Source organism: Sorex araneus, chromosome 4 (assembly GCF_027595985.1).
Source record: "Sorex araneus isolate mSorAra2 chromosome 4, mSorAra2.pri, whole genome shotgun sequence".
NCBI lineage: Eukaryota > Metazoa > Chordata > Mammalia > Eulipotyphla > Soricidae > Sorex > Sorex araneus.
The window spans coordinates 195,017,801-195,032,651 of NC_073305.1; the positions used below are offsets into that span (position 1 = coordinate 195,017,801).

At 43.4% G+C, this 14,851-nt stretch overlaps 1 pseudogene; it reads right to left on the bottom strand.

Moving 5' to 3' along the window:
- Positions 1–8,899, bottom strand: LOC129404395 (olfactory receptor 2AE1-like; annotated as a pseudogene).
- Between the last annotated feature and the right edge of the window lie 5,952 nt (positions 8,900–14,851).

Genomic DNA, 14,851 nt, shown 5'->3' on the forward strand with positions numbered 1-14,851 from the left:
TTATACAAAGCCAGTATTAAATAAGGTGGCTCTTCGTTCCTTCTCCCACAGGAGGAGATGTTCATCTTGAAACCTGAAGTTTTTCTCACTGGATGACAAATCCTCCATCACCAAGATCTCAGGTCTCCCAGTCCTCAGATGATTTAGAAACAAATGTTGGTTATTCAACATCTAGAAGCACAAATAAGTAACACAGTTGTCTGCAGTGCTTAGACACTAGAGATCAAATTAGAATACCTGAATTTTTATATAGCACATTATTTTTGAACAGCTGAGAACATCAGCGTTCTGGACTCTTGAAAATTTACACAAATTAATTGAGGAGCAGACAACATTCGTTAGACATTTTATTACAGCATCTCTCCCCAGCACTTTCCTCAGTGCCTTAGCTATATCCTTATTGCGGAGAGTATAAATCAGAGGATTCAGGGTCGGGGTGATGATACTATAGAACACGGAACCAACCATCTCTTGCAGTGGAGTGCGCTAGGACCTAGGTCTCATATATGAGAAGATGGAGAAACCAAAAATGAGAAAAACCACGATAAGGTGAGAACTACAAGTGGCAAAGGCATTTCTCTTGCTCCCGGTCGAAAGCATCTGAATGATACTGTGGAGGATGAAGGCATAAGATGTGGAAACAAGGAGTATGGGGAGGAGGATGAATAAAACACTGCATATGTACACCGTGGTCTCATAAACAGAGATGTCTCCACATATCAATTTCACAATAGCAGGTAACTCGCAGTAGAAGTGGTGGATTGTTCGAGACCCACAGAAAGGGAAGGGCATCAAGATCACGGTGTGAATGAAGGAGTTCATGGATGCGCCCAGCCATGATGTGACAGCCATCAAAGAGCCACCCTCCTGCTCATGATAACAGCATAATGCAGTGGGTGACAGATGGCAACATAACGGTCATAGGACATGAGAGTCAGGAGCACACACTCAGCCCCTCCCACTGCCAAGTAGAGGAAGTGCTGGGTAGCACAGCCCACGAAGGAGATGGACTTCCTGCCCGACAGGTAGTTGGCAGCCATCTTGGGGATGGTGGTGGTGAGGAACATCAGGTCCATGAGAGATAGCCGGCTGAGCAGGAAGTACATGGGTGTTTGCAGCAGGGAGTCAGCACAGATGAGAAAAATGGTGAGGGTGTTACTAATCACTGCAAAAAGGTAGAACATCATAGTCTAGGAGAAAAGAAAGACATAGGTGAGGGAGTCATCGAAGAGCCCTTCAAGGATGAAGTCGGCCAGCGAGGACTGATTGCTCTGCCTCTACTCCCCTTCTCAGTTGGTCCCTGTAGAATCAGGATGTGGACATGGATAGATGAATATGAGAATTCTGAGATTTAGCATATCTGACAAAAAATTTCTTTAATCTTAAGGGGAAAATATGTGTCCTGGAGTGATAGTATAGTGGGTAGGGCCCTTAGCTTAATGAAATTTGGGCTTTTCCCAAATTATCCTCAAACCCCTCTAGAAGCAACACCTGAGTTAGAGCCAGGAGAAAACATTGAGCATTGTTAGATGTGACACAATAAACTATTGGTACCTTTTTCTAATTATTGGATAGCTGTGTTTATTGAAATACTATACTTTTTCACAACTTAAAATATTCCTTCACAATAACACTAACTCTGAATATCAGAGTATTTAGAGTCCTGAACTGTCTGAATTATCTAACTTCAAGAAATTAAGACATCCTCCATATAAAAGAATAAAAAAATGGAGCCAAAAATAGAATTCACACTAGCAACTATGCTCCCAGTTGGACTCCAATGCTAGCTCAAGCCTCATCAAGAAATTAATCCACTTTCAAAACTCATGTATGCAGATTTTGTGGCTGATATCTCCAGGCTTTCAGGGAATCTAGGATGGGGTATCTGGTCCCATCCCTCTGTATTTCAAGAAGTCCTCGAAGTCATGCTTGTGAACCATCTCCATCACCAAATAAGCTCATTCACAACCCATGATCCAAAGACCCATAAATACATCTCAAAAGAGACCAACAAGTTGCAGAGATTCTTCCAACCCTGCACAAGGCTGAGTCACTCTGGGCACCTTGGAGGGGGCGGGTCAACCAGTGCCTGCCCCTACCGCACTGACAGACAAAAACTGCCACACTCCACAAATGTAAGCATGTTCCAGGCCAGACTTCACTGCTTGGGTCGAGCCTGACCCAGAAATTAATCTGCTGAAAAGCTATGGTATGCAGGTTTTGTGACTGAAATCAACAGGCTCTCAGGGAGTCAGGTATTGGCTACCTCCCCTCATCTCCCTGTAGTTCCAGAAGCCCCAGCAGCCCCAAAGCTGCCCTCCAGTGAAAACTTCAACTCTAGCTTTATCAACTGCTTAAATTTTTTTATTTCCTGGAGCATATGTGCAACATCTCAAACCCTACAGCACTGATAAACCAAGAGTAGCATATCAGATTAACTGGGAATGTAGTATAGAAGGCTACAAATCCTGATTAATAAAATATCAATACAGAAGGCTTAACCTGTAACAACATCTTAGTAATCTCTTGTACAAGGTCTTAATGTCTTCATGGTGACATTAAACAATCTGTTTAATACAACATATATAATACAACAATCTTCACTAACTTTCTTCTAAGAAAATATTTTTATCTTTCTGTTAGCAAATTATTGATAACAAGCTATATAAAATAAATTAATGAGGGCCTGCTATGAGAGCAGGCTTAAGTGGTAGCAAGGAAAATTGGAGACAATGTGGAAGCAAGGTGGAATGGTGGTTGGATGCTGTTGGAATATGGAGTACCGGTAACGAATATTATGAAAAACTTTGTAAACCATGGTGTTTCTATAAAATACAAGGGGAAGATAATTTTTAAAGACTTTTAAAATACAACACATTGGGGATTTAAAAAAAGAAAAAAATGTATACACATATATTACAGGTGTTCTCAGAAATGCAACATAAAATATACAGACATGTGCTCATCTATGTATTCCTTTGTGTATAAACTGGTGTATACCCATATATAAGTATATTTGTTGAAATATTATTTAGGCTTCTTATATCTGAAGGATTTAATCAAAAATAAACCATTGGGGCTGGAGCGATAGCACAGCGGGTAGGGCGTTTGCCTTGCACGCGGCCGACCCGGGTTCAATCCCCAGCATCCCATATGGTCCCCCAAGCACCGCCAGGAGTAATTCCTGAGTGCAAAGCCAGGAGTAACCCCTGAGCATCGCTGGGTGTGACCCAAAAAGCAAAAAAAAAAAAAAAAAAAAAACCATTAAGATTAAGTACACATGTACTTGATGGAACTTTACAGAAACCTGGCATTAACTATTTTGAAACCAGTGAGCAATCTAGGGAAATCTGACACCTTTCAATCTTCAATTTTGTGGTGCCAGAAGTGAACCCTTGTTTTACTTGATGCCAGAACATGTAGTCCTGGACAGGCAGAGTCAGGAACAGACTACGTCTGTGTAGTCTAGGAGGAGACAGACTGGACCCCACTGCTTAAGCTGGATGCCCACCAGGAAGACATGAACACACTTCAGCTCTTCATGCTTCTGGAACACTCAAGACTGGGGAGTGACTGCGAATCTGGGTCTTTCTTGAAGGAGCAAAACACACACATCTGACAGGAAACGTTAGGAGCTGAAGGTCAGGGGAGTGGAGGATGCTACATCAGGGGCAGCTTGGAGGAGCAACCACAGACCAGCAAAAAACGTGGGAGATGCAGGTGGGCACTGCTGTGCACTCTGCACTCTGCAGCCCTGAGTCATCCACATGGACCAGAAACATCTAACACGGACAGGGAAAGTTCCTGGTTCATCCTAGTCATTGTGACATATTGCTCAGTCACCAGAGTCTGTCCGTGTTTATTACACACACACACACATATCCACACACACACATCTCCTTAAGCCATGCTTCATCTAAAGACATGCACAATAGGTTGTCTTTTTGCCTAATACATTAAACTATTCCAAACAGATGCCCGACGGGCTGTAGAGTGGATAAGGTATGTATCTTCTGTATGGACTCACTGGCAACCAAGTTGAATCCCTGGCAACCAGTATGGTCCTCTGAGACCTCCAAAAGTGAACCCTGAGTGCAGAGCCAGGAGTAGCCTTGAACACCACCAAGTGTCTTCGAAAATAAATAGATAAAAAGATAAATATCCCATCTAAAACTGCAAATATCTTTCTTTCTTTTCCCAGAACAAATATAAATTTCTGTTCCGTCGGGTGATGTTCATTCTCCTGAGCCTTATGCAACTTTTTATAACCTATCACTAAATACTAAGGTCGATTGGAGGCCACCCTAAAAGCCTCCGTCCCTCTCTGAGAGCCCAACAAGCAACTGAGAGTATCTCGCCCGCACGGCAGAGCAAAGCAAGCTACCCGTCGCGTATTCAATATGCTAACAACAGTAACAACAATTGTCCTCATTCACCTGTCACTGAAAGAGCCCCCAATATGGCAGCATTAAGAAAGATGAGCAAAGAGAAGCTAAAAAATCTTGGGGACGAACTAGACTGCCAAAACAAAGAAAGACTAAAATGATTGTCTGTACTTTGAACGCACGGACACTGGCATCAGAAGCATCCATTGAAGACCTGATGGTGCGGTCTGACTGAAACGAGGAGCCATCAATCACATCACGCCATTTTCGACACTGGAGATGAATTGTTCCTCGGAACATGCAACAACAGAGGCCTTGGTGGCGTTGGTGTCTTTGTCAACCCAAACTTGGCCATGAGCATCGATTCATTCAAATGCCTAACAACCTGAATTGGGCTATTACGCTTGAATAGATGTGGCTCACTACCTGCAGTTTCTATCTTCATCGTCTATGCACCAACTTCCAACTATGATGAAGAAGAAATTGAGAGGTTCTACGTGAAACTGGAGAAGTTCTATAAAGAAGACCACACCTTCTACAAGATCATTGTTGGTGATTTTAATGCCAAGATAGGTCCGAGAAGGTCGCCTGAAGAACTCCACATTGGGACACATGGCCTAGAATGGAATGATCAGGGTGAGAGACTGTCTGAATTCATCATGTCGACCAAGAGCATCCATGGTAACTCACAGTTCCAGAAGGCCCAAACTAAACGCTGGACATGGGAGTCTCCCAGTGGACAGTTTCACAATGAAATTGACCACATCATATTCAATCAAAGGTTTTGCCTGACCAATGTCGCTGTTGTCGCAAAATTCAAAACGGGATCTGACCACCGTCTCCTTCGTACAAAATTCTACTTCACAGAGCAGGGAGAAAAGCCTGCAAAATTTAAATCTAAGAAGACAACTCCCAGAATGACCACCAACTGGGAGGTCTTTGGCACTATTGCAGCAACGTGGGAAGATGCCGTCCTTGATAACATGAGGAATACGATCGAATGGTTCAGCACCTCCATGTCTGCGCGAAGAATGCCGAGAGTGAAAAAGCCACAAACAGACACCTGTCTTCAGAAACTCTCGAGCTCATTCGCCAACGTGGTTTGGCACGAGCCTCAGGAAACCACGAGCTAATGTCCGAGCTCACAAAGCTGTGCAGAGATGCGATAAAGGAAAAACTCAAAGAGAGAAGAGCGGCAGTGTTGGCCAGTGCAGCAGAAGCTGGGAAAAGTATTCAGAACGCTCGCCTGTCTTTTGCCAACTACAAGACCAAGATGACTGCCCTCAGATGTTTCTGTGGATCTATCAAATCCTCCATAAAGGCAATGGAGAAAATTATTGACGACTTCTACTCGGATCTCTTTGACAGCCATGTCCACCTGCCCAGATACCAAATTCCGCAGGATGGATATGTCGTTCGCAACGTTCTCCCTTCTGAAATATGACACACTATTTCCCTGGTAAAGACAAGAACAGCACCTGGTCTGGACAAGGTCAGACCCGAACACCTGAAGATTCTGCCGTCAGTACTCATCAATACACTGGCCAGACTCTTCACATGCTACCTGTCTGAATGCAAGGTTCCATCCCAGTGGAAAACCAGTAGGATCGTTCTGTTGTACAAGAAGGGAGACATCCACGACATTGGCAACTATCGCCCAATCTGCCTTCTGTGTGTCGTCTACAAATTGTTCACTCATGTCATCCTGAGCAGAATAATCAGAACACTAGACGAAGGACAATGATGCGAGCAAGCCGGGTTTCGAAGGGGATTCAGCACGATAGACCATATTCCACACAGTTACCAAACTAATTGAAGTTTCGCGAGAGTTCAAGATGCCGCTCTGTCTAACGTTCATGGACTTAAAGAAGGCCTTCGATTCTGTTGAGACTGAGGCGGTCATCGAAGCCCTGGCCAAACAGGGAGCTCAAACTCAGTATATCAAAATCCTCTGTGAGCTGTTCTGTGGATTCACCACCAGGATCTCACCATTCTACAAGGAAGTGATCATTGATGTAAAGAGAGGATTGCGGCAGGGTGATACCATTTCACCAAAACTCTTCAGTGCCGCCCCTGAGAACATCATGCGACAACTGGGATGGGAAGGAATGGGAGTGAAGATAGACTGTCAGCAATTACATCACCTTCGCTTCACGATGACATTGTTCTCATAACACCAAACATTAGCCAAGTGGCATAAATGCCGGCCGACTTCGACCTCGAGTATGAAAAGTTCGGATTGCAGCTGAATTGCAACAGGATGATGTTCAAGAAAAACGAACTGGTCCCTGAAGCTCCATTTGCTTTCAATGGAATGAACATCTCCGAATGCAGCAGCTATGTGTACCTGGGTCGAGAAATCAACATGAGGAATGACTTGGTGCCAGAACTGCACAGTAGGAAGAGATCAGCGTGGAATGCATTCAAGAGCGTTGAAGAGGTGGTTAAGAGAATGAAGAACCTCCGACTCTGGGCACATCTTTTCGATTACACCATACTTCCTGCACTAACATATGCCTCAGAGACCTGGGCCCTACACAAACAGGATGAGAATGCTGTTAGGGTATCCCAAAGAGGAATCGAAAGAGCTATGCTGGGAATATCATGACTCACTCAAGTGAGAGAAAGAATCCGGAGTTCTGACCTCTGTCGATGGTCAAAAATCAGGGATGCTGTCTGGTTTCCCAAGGCATCAAAAATCAGATGGGCCTGTCATGTCATGCGATTCAGAGACGCCGCTGGACTAGAGCTGTTACTGACTGGATTCCATGGGACGTCAGAAGACCTCGTGGCTGCCCACTGACTAGATGGTCAGAATTCTTCGTCAACCAGCAATACCACTGCTGGGAATATATCCCAGAGAGGCAAAAAAGTACAATCGAAACAACATCTGCACATGTATGTTCATCGCAGCACTGTTTACAATAGCCAGAATCTGGAAAAAACCCGAATGCCCCAGAACAGATGACTGGTTGAGGAAACTTTGGTACATCTATACAATGGAATACTATGCAGCTGTTAGAAAAAAGGAGGTCACGAATTTTGTAGTCAAGTGGATGGGCATGAAAAGTTTCATGCTGAGTGAAATGAGTCAGAAAGAGAGAGACAGACATAGAAAGATTGCACTCATCTATGGTATATAGAATAACAGAGTGGGAGACTAACACCCAAGAACTGTAGAAATAAGTACCAGGAGGTTGACTCCATGGCTTCGAGGCTGGCCTCACGTTCCGGGGAAAGGTCAACTCAGAGAAGCGATCACCAACTACATTGTAGTCGAAGGCCATGTGGGGGAAGGGAGTTGCGGGCTGAATGAGGGCTAGAGACTGAGCACAGCGGCCACTCAACACCTTTATTGCAAACCACAACAGCTAATTAGAGAGAGAAAACAGAAGGGAATGCCTTGCCACAGTGGCAGGGTGGGGTGGGGGGGAGATGGGATTGGGGAGGGTGGGAGGGACACTGGGTTTACGGGTGGTGGAGAATGGGCACTGGTGAAGGGATGGGTTCCCAAACTTTGTATGAGGGAAGTATAAGCACAAAAGTGTATAAATCTGTAACTGTACCCTCACAGTGATTCTCTAATTAAAAATGAATAAATTTAAAAATAATAATAATAATAAATTAATAATAATAATAATAATAAAACACAAATCTGTAAATCCAAAAAAAAAAAAAGAATTCTTCGTCAAAACTCTGGATAAACGATTTGAGGCTCTTCGTGTTCCTGGAATGAGCAGGTATCATAGGGCTACACTAGCTTGTGACAGGGACAAATGGAGATGTTACTGGCACCCGCTCGAGCAAATCGAAGATCAACAGGACCACAAGTGATACAAGTGATCCAGATTTGCAAAAACAAGAATTTGATAGTGTTGGTCTTCTCGATCCCTTCCTAGTTACAAGGATGTATTCAGACCAGAAATCACAGGTCTGGCATGATGCAAGCTATTAGTGAGAGTAGAAGAGGGGCATGTGTGTATATGAAGCAGCCACTAACCCAGGGGAACAATGATGTCAGCCGAGGCCGACTGGGGCACTAGGAATTTCAACCCAGTGGACCCAACCTGCATCTCTTCCCCACACCAGGACTCAAGGTGCCACTGAGAACAGCAACCCAAAAGGCTTCCCTTCTGATTACAGGCTCAGAGGGTGAGATATGAGCTGTGTGACCCTGAGGACAAGGACTATCTTCTCCAAGGGCCCATTAGCCATGAATTCACACACTTAGAATTCTGGCTATGTTTTTGTCTTGGAAACTAAATAGCTCCAAATTGCCCAATCCTTTAGATAACACAGTGTGAGAAGACCCAGCCTCTGTGCCCACAAGACTCTCATTTCCCCAAGTGCCATAGCGTAGAACAGATCATGCCAAAGACAAAAGAAACCTGGGTCTCAACTGCAGTAGGTACCTGCCACTGGGGGAGTGTTGGTGAAGAAATTCGGACCCCGGGGAATAGTTGCTGGAAGCAGACACTGCTGGAGGGTGTGGTGCTGGGGTAGGTTCCTTTCATTATGTCTTCTGTTTCAGCAACATCGTGGTGCTTTCAATGTCGAGGTCAGTTTCTACTATGGTGACATATATTTCGTGGTATTTAATTCGCTTTTGTACATTTCAAGCACACATTTTATGTTCATTGTTTAATAAACACATAATGTCTTGCATTGTGATATTATGTGCTTTCATACATGCTGATTTTTTGGGCTTGAGGGGTTTTTGTTTGTTCATTTGGTTTCTGTTTGGTTTGGACCACACCAGTCAATGTTGGGGGGGTTACTCCAGGCTCTTCACTCAGTAATTACTCCTGACAGTGCTTGGGAGTCTATATATGGATGCCCAAGATCAAACCCACCTTGGTCACATGCAAGGCAAACACTCTAACCACCTTACTATCACTTCGGCCCTATGCATGCTGATTATTCGTTATGTTTCAATATATATGTGCACCTCAATAAATCTCTGTATATTTATTGTAGCATGTTAATAAATATACTATGGCATAAAAATAAATCATTCCCTTTGTGTTGAATGGATTCCTTTTCAAGGTCTTTTTTCTTCTAGCTAATCACTTACATATAAGTCCATTACTGATTTTTAAATTGGTTCATAATTGGCCAACAATCCTATGAACTCACAGGTAGTGCTTTACACTGCTCTGTGTATAGGGGATTCACTGACCCACATTTGAAGTCCTAGTGGAATCACACCTTTTCCGATAAGCCAACTGCTGATATAACACACTCACACATTCTTTCCTCCATGATCACTGCAGAATCACCAAGTCTTGCAGAATACCAAATTTTGATGTTTTCTGCCCTTGTGCTTTCTTTTCACTTATGAGTGAATCTATTAAATAATTTTTATTTCTTTTCATTTTATTGTAGGAGTAGTATTATTTACTCGGCCATTGATTAAGCTGATTGAATTTGGCATGAACTCCGCATTAATTTTTTAATTCAGAATGTTGATTTTATTATCTTATCATTATTTTCCCGCTGTTTGTTGATTTACCGTGAGATACAGATACAGTTACAAAGCTTCTATGTTTGAGCTTCAGTCATAAAATCATCAAACACCCATCACTTCAACAGTGCATGCTTTCCACCACCAAAATCCCCAGTATTCACTACCCCCAACCCCATTCAAAACCTTCCCCTGCCTGTGTGGCAGACAATTTCCCTCATACTCTCTCTCTACTTTGGTTACATTCGATATTTTGACACCGGTTCCAACACTACTCAAAACTGCCGAAAAGGCAATGCTAGAGGTCAATTTGTTTTTTATTGTTTGTTATGGATAGAATATAATGTCCAGGAAATTATGTATCGTTCTCTTCAGAGAGCTTTAGTTTATACTCTCTGAGTCTTGGCCACAGAACCTCAACCCATCCCACCTCCGAGATGCACCGGTGAAGACAGCCTGCACTTCTCACTGGGTTCTGGAAGCTGGCAGTCACGGGGATTTTTAGGTGACAGGTGGAGGAATGATGCCTGCCCCTGTCTGAGGCACCCCTCATGCTTGGTTTGGAGATTCTTTTGTATGTCTTTGGATCATAGCCCTTGTGTTCATTTTTCCCATGGAAATAAATTATTGACATATGCCTTGCAGGGTGTGTCTGCTTGCCCACTTTGCTACACATCACCAGCCCTGTGGGGTCCTTTGATCTCGTTCGAGATTTATGGGTCTCTGAAATAAGGCCAATAAATAAGCTTGTATAGGTGAGCCGGAGGTGGTTTTTAGATATGGCTCCCACATACCTAACTTTTGGCCATTTAATTTCTGGGTAAGTTTGGCCCTAAGTTGTTGAGGTCTGGTCTAAGACATAGCAGCAATTTTGGGGTATGTGGAAGTCTGAAGAAACCATCAGGCTGCTAGTATTTTTTATTTCTTTGTGTTCTTTTCTTTCTATTATTACTGATGCGATGTAGTTTACAAAGCCTTGTACTAACTAACCGAGGTTTGAATCCCAACACATATTATGCCCTGAGCTTGCCAGAAGTGATCTCTGAGTTCAGAGCTGTGAGTAAGTCTTGAGCACCACCAGTTGTGGCCAAAAAAATGAAAATTATGTGTATTTTCCCAAACATTGTTATTCTCAACATATATTCTCTATTTTGCATTTGCTGCTGGCTATGTTTCCTACATAGGTCTCACTGTGCTTGTTTCACTTCTGCAGATTCCTGTGAAATTTGGTAACTAAGTAATGCTTGTCCCAAGGCAGCCCTTTTTTCTAAAGGTAAGGCTGGGAGGAGGGACATGAGGGAGCCTGACTCTATAATTTGTTCATTGAGGAACCTACATTCCAGAACGCCAAAGAGCTCAAATTCATTTGTGAATTATTCCCAGAAATGAAGATTGACTTTGATGATTGCCTTTGATGTGTTTCTACATTTATTTACTGGATTTTGTATGTTATAAAGGAACCAGTTCAATGAAAATGTCTCAACAATTTAATTAAACAAACTCTTTTTTAATTCATTTATTCTTTAAAGTGAATCACCGTGAGGGTACAGTAACAGATTTTCCTGCTCCTGTTTCCCTCATACAATGTTCGAGAACCCTTCCTTCCACCAGTGCCTATTCTCCATTACCAATAAACCCAGTATCCCTCCCACTCAACAATCCCATCTCCCCCCACCCAACCCTCCCTCTGTGGCAGGGTATTCCATTTTGTTCTCTCTCTCTCTCCAATTTGATGCTGTGGTTTGCAATAGGGGTGTTGAGTGGCTATTGTGTACAGTCTCTAGTCTACTTTCAGCATGCCTACCCCTGTCTGATGCACCCCTCACACTTGGTTTGGAGATTCCTTTGTATGTCTTTGTGTTGCGTGAACGTTCGTGCGGTCGGAGGCGTTGAGATAAGGCTTGCGGAAGAAATGTCTTGATTGGAGGACTAAGGCTGGCTCTGGCTCTTAGCAAAGGCAGAGGGCCTCGTGGACCTCCTTTTATTGATCATGGTAGCTCTAAAGGGTGAAATACAGTGACATCACCAAAGGCATCAAAAGATGTTACAGGAAGAACACTGAGGCAACATTATTTCGTTGTATCTGCAGGCCAGTAATCTAGGCCTCTGGAAAGAAGATGCAAAACCAAAACTGAAACCTTCTTTGGGCTAAAAGCACTTGGATTTACATCCCAAAGACAAAACTGGGCCCTGCACCTGAAATCTACATGCCAAAGACTAGGCCAGGGCAGAGCCTACAATTTACAATATCAAAAGTAGGGCCTGGCTAACACCATCTGCATGTCAAAGACCAGCCAGGCTTCTGTGAGAGAAGGGAAACTCCTCTTTTCAGTATACTGAAATTATTTTTCTGAAGGCAGCTTGAAGTGGGAAAATGTTCAGCTTCATCCAAACCAGTCAGGACAGACGAGAAATCTCGCCCATTTTCATGGGCCCCTATGTTCCTGTCCATAGTACAGTACAGTATATACGGGCTCGCCCTGGTAGCTCAGTCCAGCCCCAACATCTTTTTATCATGGTACTTGTTTCCTTCTTTCCCAGGGAAATAAATAATTGCCTTTTCCTCATCTCCCTTCCAGCATGTGGTCTCCAACCACATTTTACTTGGTGTTCCCTTCTCTATCAGAGCTGTCTTTTCCCCAGAATGTGAGGCCAGCTTCCAAGCCATGGAGCCAACCTCCTGGTAATTATTTCTACTATACTTGAGTGTCAGTCTCCTACTCTGTTATTTTATATTCCACAGATGAGTGCAATCTTTCTATCTGTCTCTCTCTTTCTAACTCATTTTATTTAGCATGAAATTTTTCATGTTGATCCACTTATATGCAAAGTTCATGACTTCATTTTTTCTAACAGCAGCATAGTATTCCATTGTGTAGGTATACCAAAGTTTCTTTAACCAGTCATCTGTTCTCGGGCACTCGGGTTTTTTCCAGATTCTGGCTATTGTACACAGTGCAGTGATGAACATATAAGTGCAGATGTCATTTCGACTATACTTTTCAAACTAACTTTTATGAACATAATGTTAGGGGTTGGCAGATCTCTGCCCGGAGGAGGCTCAGAGGAACAAAAGAAAAAGACCAAGACAACTTTTTCTGCAAACGCACGGGGGTTTATTCAAGCCAATAGAGCCATATCGGGACCTTCAACCATGCCTGAAAAGCGCGGCAAAGCTGAAGGCCCCGAATTCAAGAAGCGAGCCGTTTTTTGTACCCTTTTGGGGGAGAAAAGGGAATCACACACATTGCATCAAAGGGAATCACACATATTGGACCAAAGGAAATTACACCTATTGGATCAAAGGGAATCACACTTAGGTCACTTAATTTGCTTATCTCAACATTTATTGACTGTTAACTGTTTCCCTGCAAATGTTTGCTTACAGTTCCTAGGGCAGTTTGTTGGCCCATTTGGTCACAGTTACGTGCCCAGCGGTAGGTTTCCAAAACATCTTTCAAAGCAGCCAAACAGTTACAAAAGCAAATTTAACCCTTACCCTGCCCTCCTCTTCAATACATCTCTCAAAGCAGCCAAGCAGTTACAAAGGCAAATTTAACCCGTAACCTGCCCTCCTCTTCAATGAGAATTATTGTGCTGTGTGTAGAAAAACCAGAATAGATCTCAGGGTTGAGATTGGAATTTTTTATATTTTTGGTTTACGGGCCACACCCAGAAGTATTCAGGGCTTACTCTAAGCTCTGCACTTAAGGATAACTCCTGGTGGGAATCAAAGAAACTTATGGGATACTGGGGATGGAACACAGGTTGGCTGTATGTCAGGCAAACATCCTACACATTTTACTATCACTCTGGCCATGAGATTGGAATTTCATATACCACTGTCAGTTCATGCTTTTCTGTATACATATATAGATGAAAGATGGTGTGGGTAGAAAACTGTCATTTCCCACTTCAATTCCACTGAAATTACTCAGGACAACAACACTTTTGTAGCAATGAGAAGGACTCACGTTCAGACCTTGGGTGCTAAATGTTTCACTCTGGAAGGAGCCAAGTTTCCTGAGAGTAATGACTGCGCCCGGGGCGAGGGGATATGAGACTTAAGAATTTTTAGGAGAACAAAAGCACATGGACAAGCTGGAGCTTTAGCACTGTGGGTAGGGCCTTTACCTTGTATGCGGCTGACCCGGGTTCGATTCCCAGCATCCCATATGGTCCCCTGAGCACCGCCAGGAGTAATTTCTGAGTGCAAAGCCAGGAGTTACCCCTGAGCATCTCCAGGTGTGACCCAAAAAGCGAAAAAAAAAAAAGGCTCATGGAAGCATTTCTGGGGTGGGGAGGGCTCTCATTGAAGAGTTGATGGTTACAATAAGGCACAGTCCAACAGCAAGGGAACTTTTAAGTGTAAGGGAAAATCAGTTACCGTTTACTCAGTCTGTTATGTGGTCTGAAGCCAAGCCCAAAAATTCTCTCAATATTCCTGGGAATGGGCAAACTGCAAGTTTCATGGCTATTACAACATTTTCAGCGACACATGTCAAAATAGCCATTTATTGCAAAGGAATAAATAGTAGCTGGACAGTGGAGAAAAGCAACAGCTTCTCCCCCCTCCCCACCCATTGATAAGAGTGAGCCCAAAGTGAAGGGAAGCAAAGACTGAGAAGGCGAGACATCTATTTCTCCTCTGTGATATTCCTCTTGGGCAGTATATCTAAAACACTCCTTGAATAAACGCAGACAAACATGAAGGATGGGGATGTGTGTTCACAGGATTTCGTGCAGACTTGTGTGTGTGCCCTGGTGTTTCTATATTCAGAATTGCATGCAGAAATTTGAGTGTGTGCACGATGGCGTGTTCATACTCAGGACTGCATGCAGAGATGTGAGTGTGTGCGCTGGCATGTCTATATTCAGATATGCATGCAGGGATGATGTGAGTGTGTGCACGATGGCGTGTCTATATTCAGGACTGCGTGCAGGACGGTGAGTGCATATGCACTGGTGCATCCCAATTCAGTCTTGCTTTCAGATAAAATAG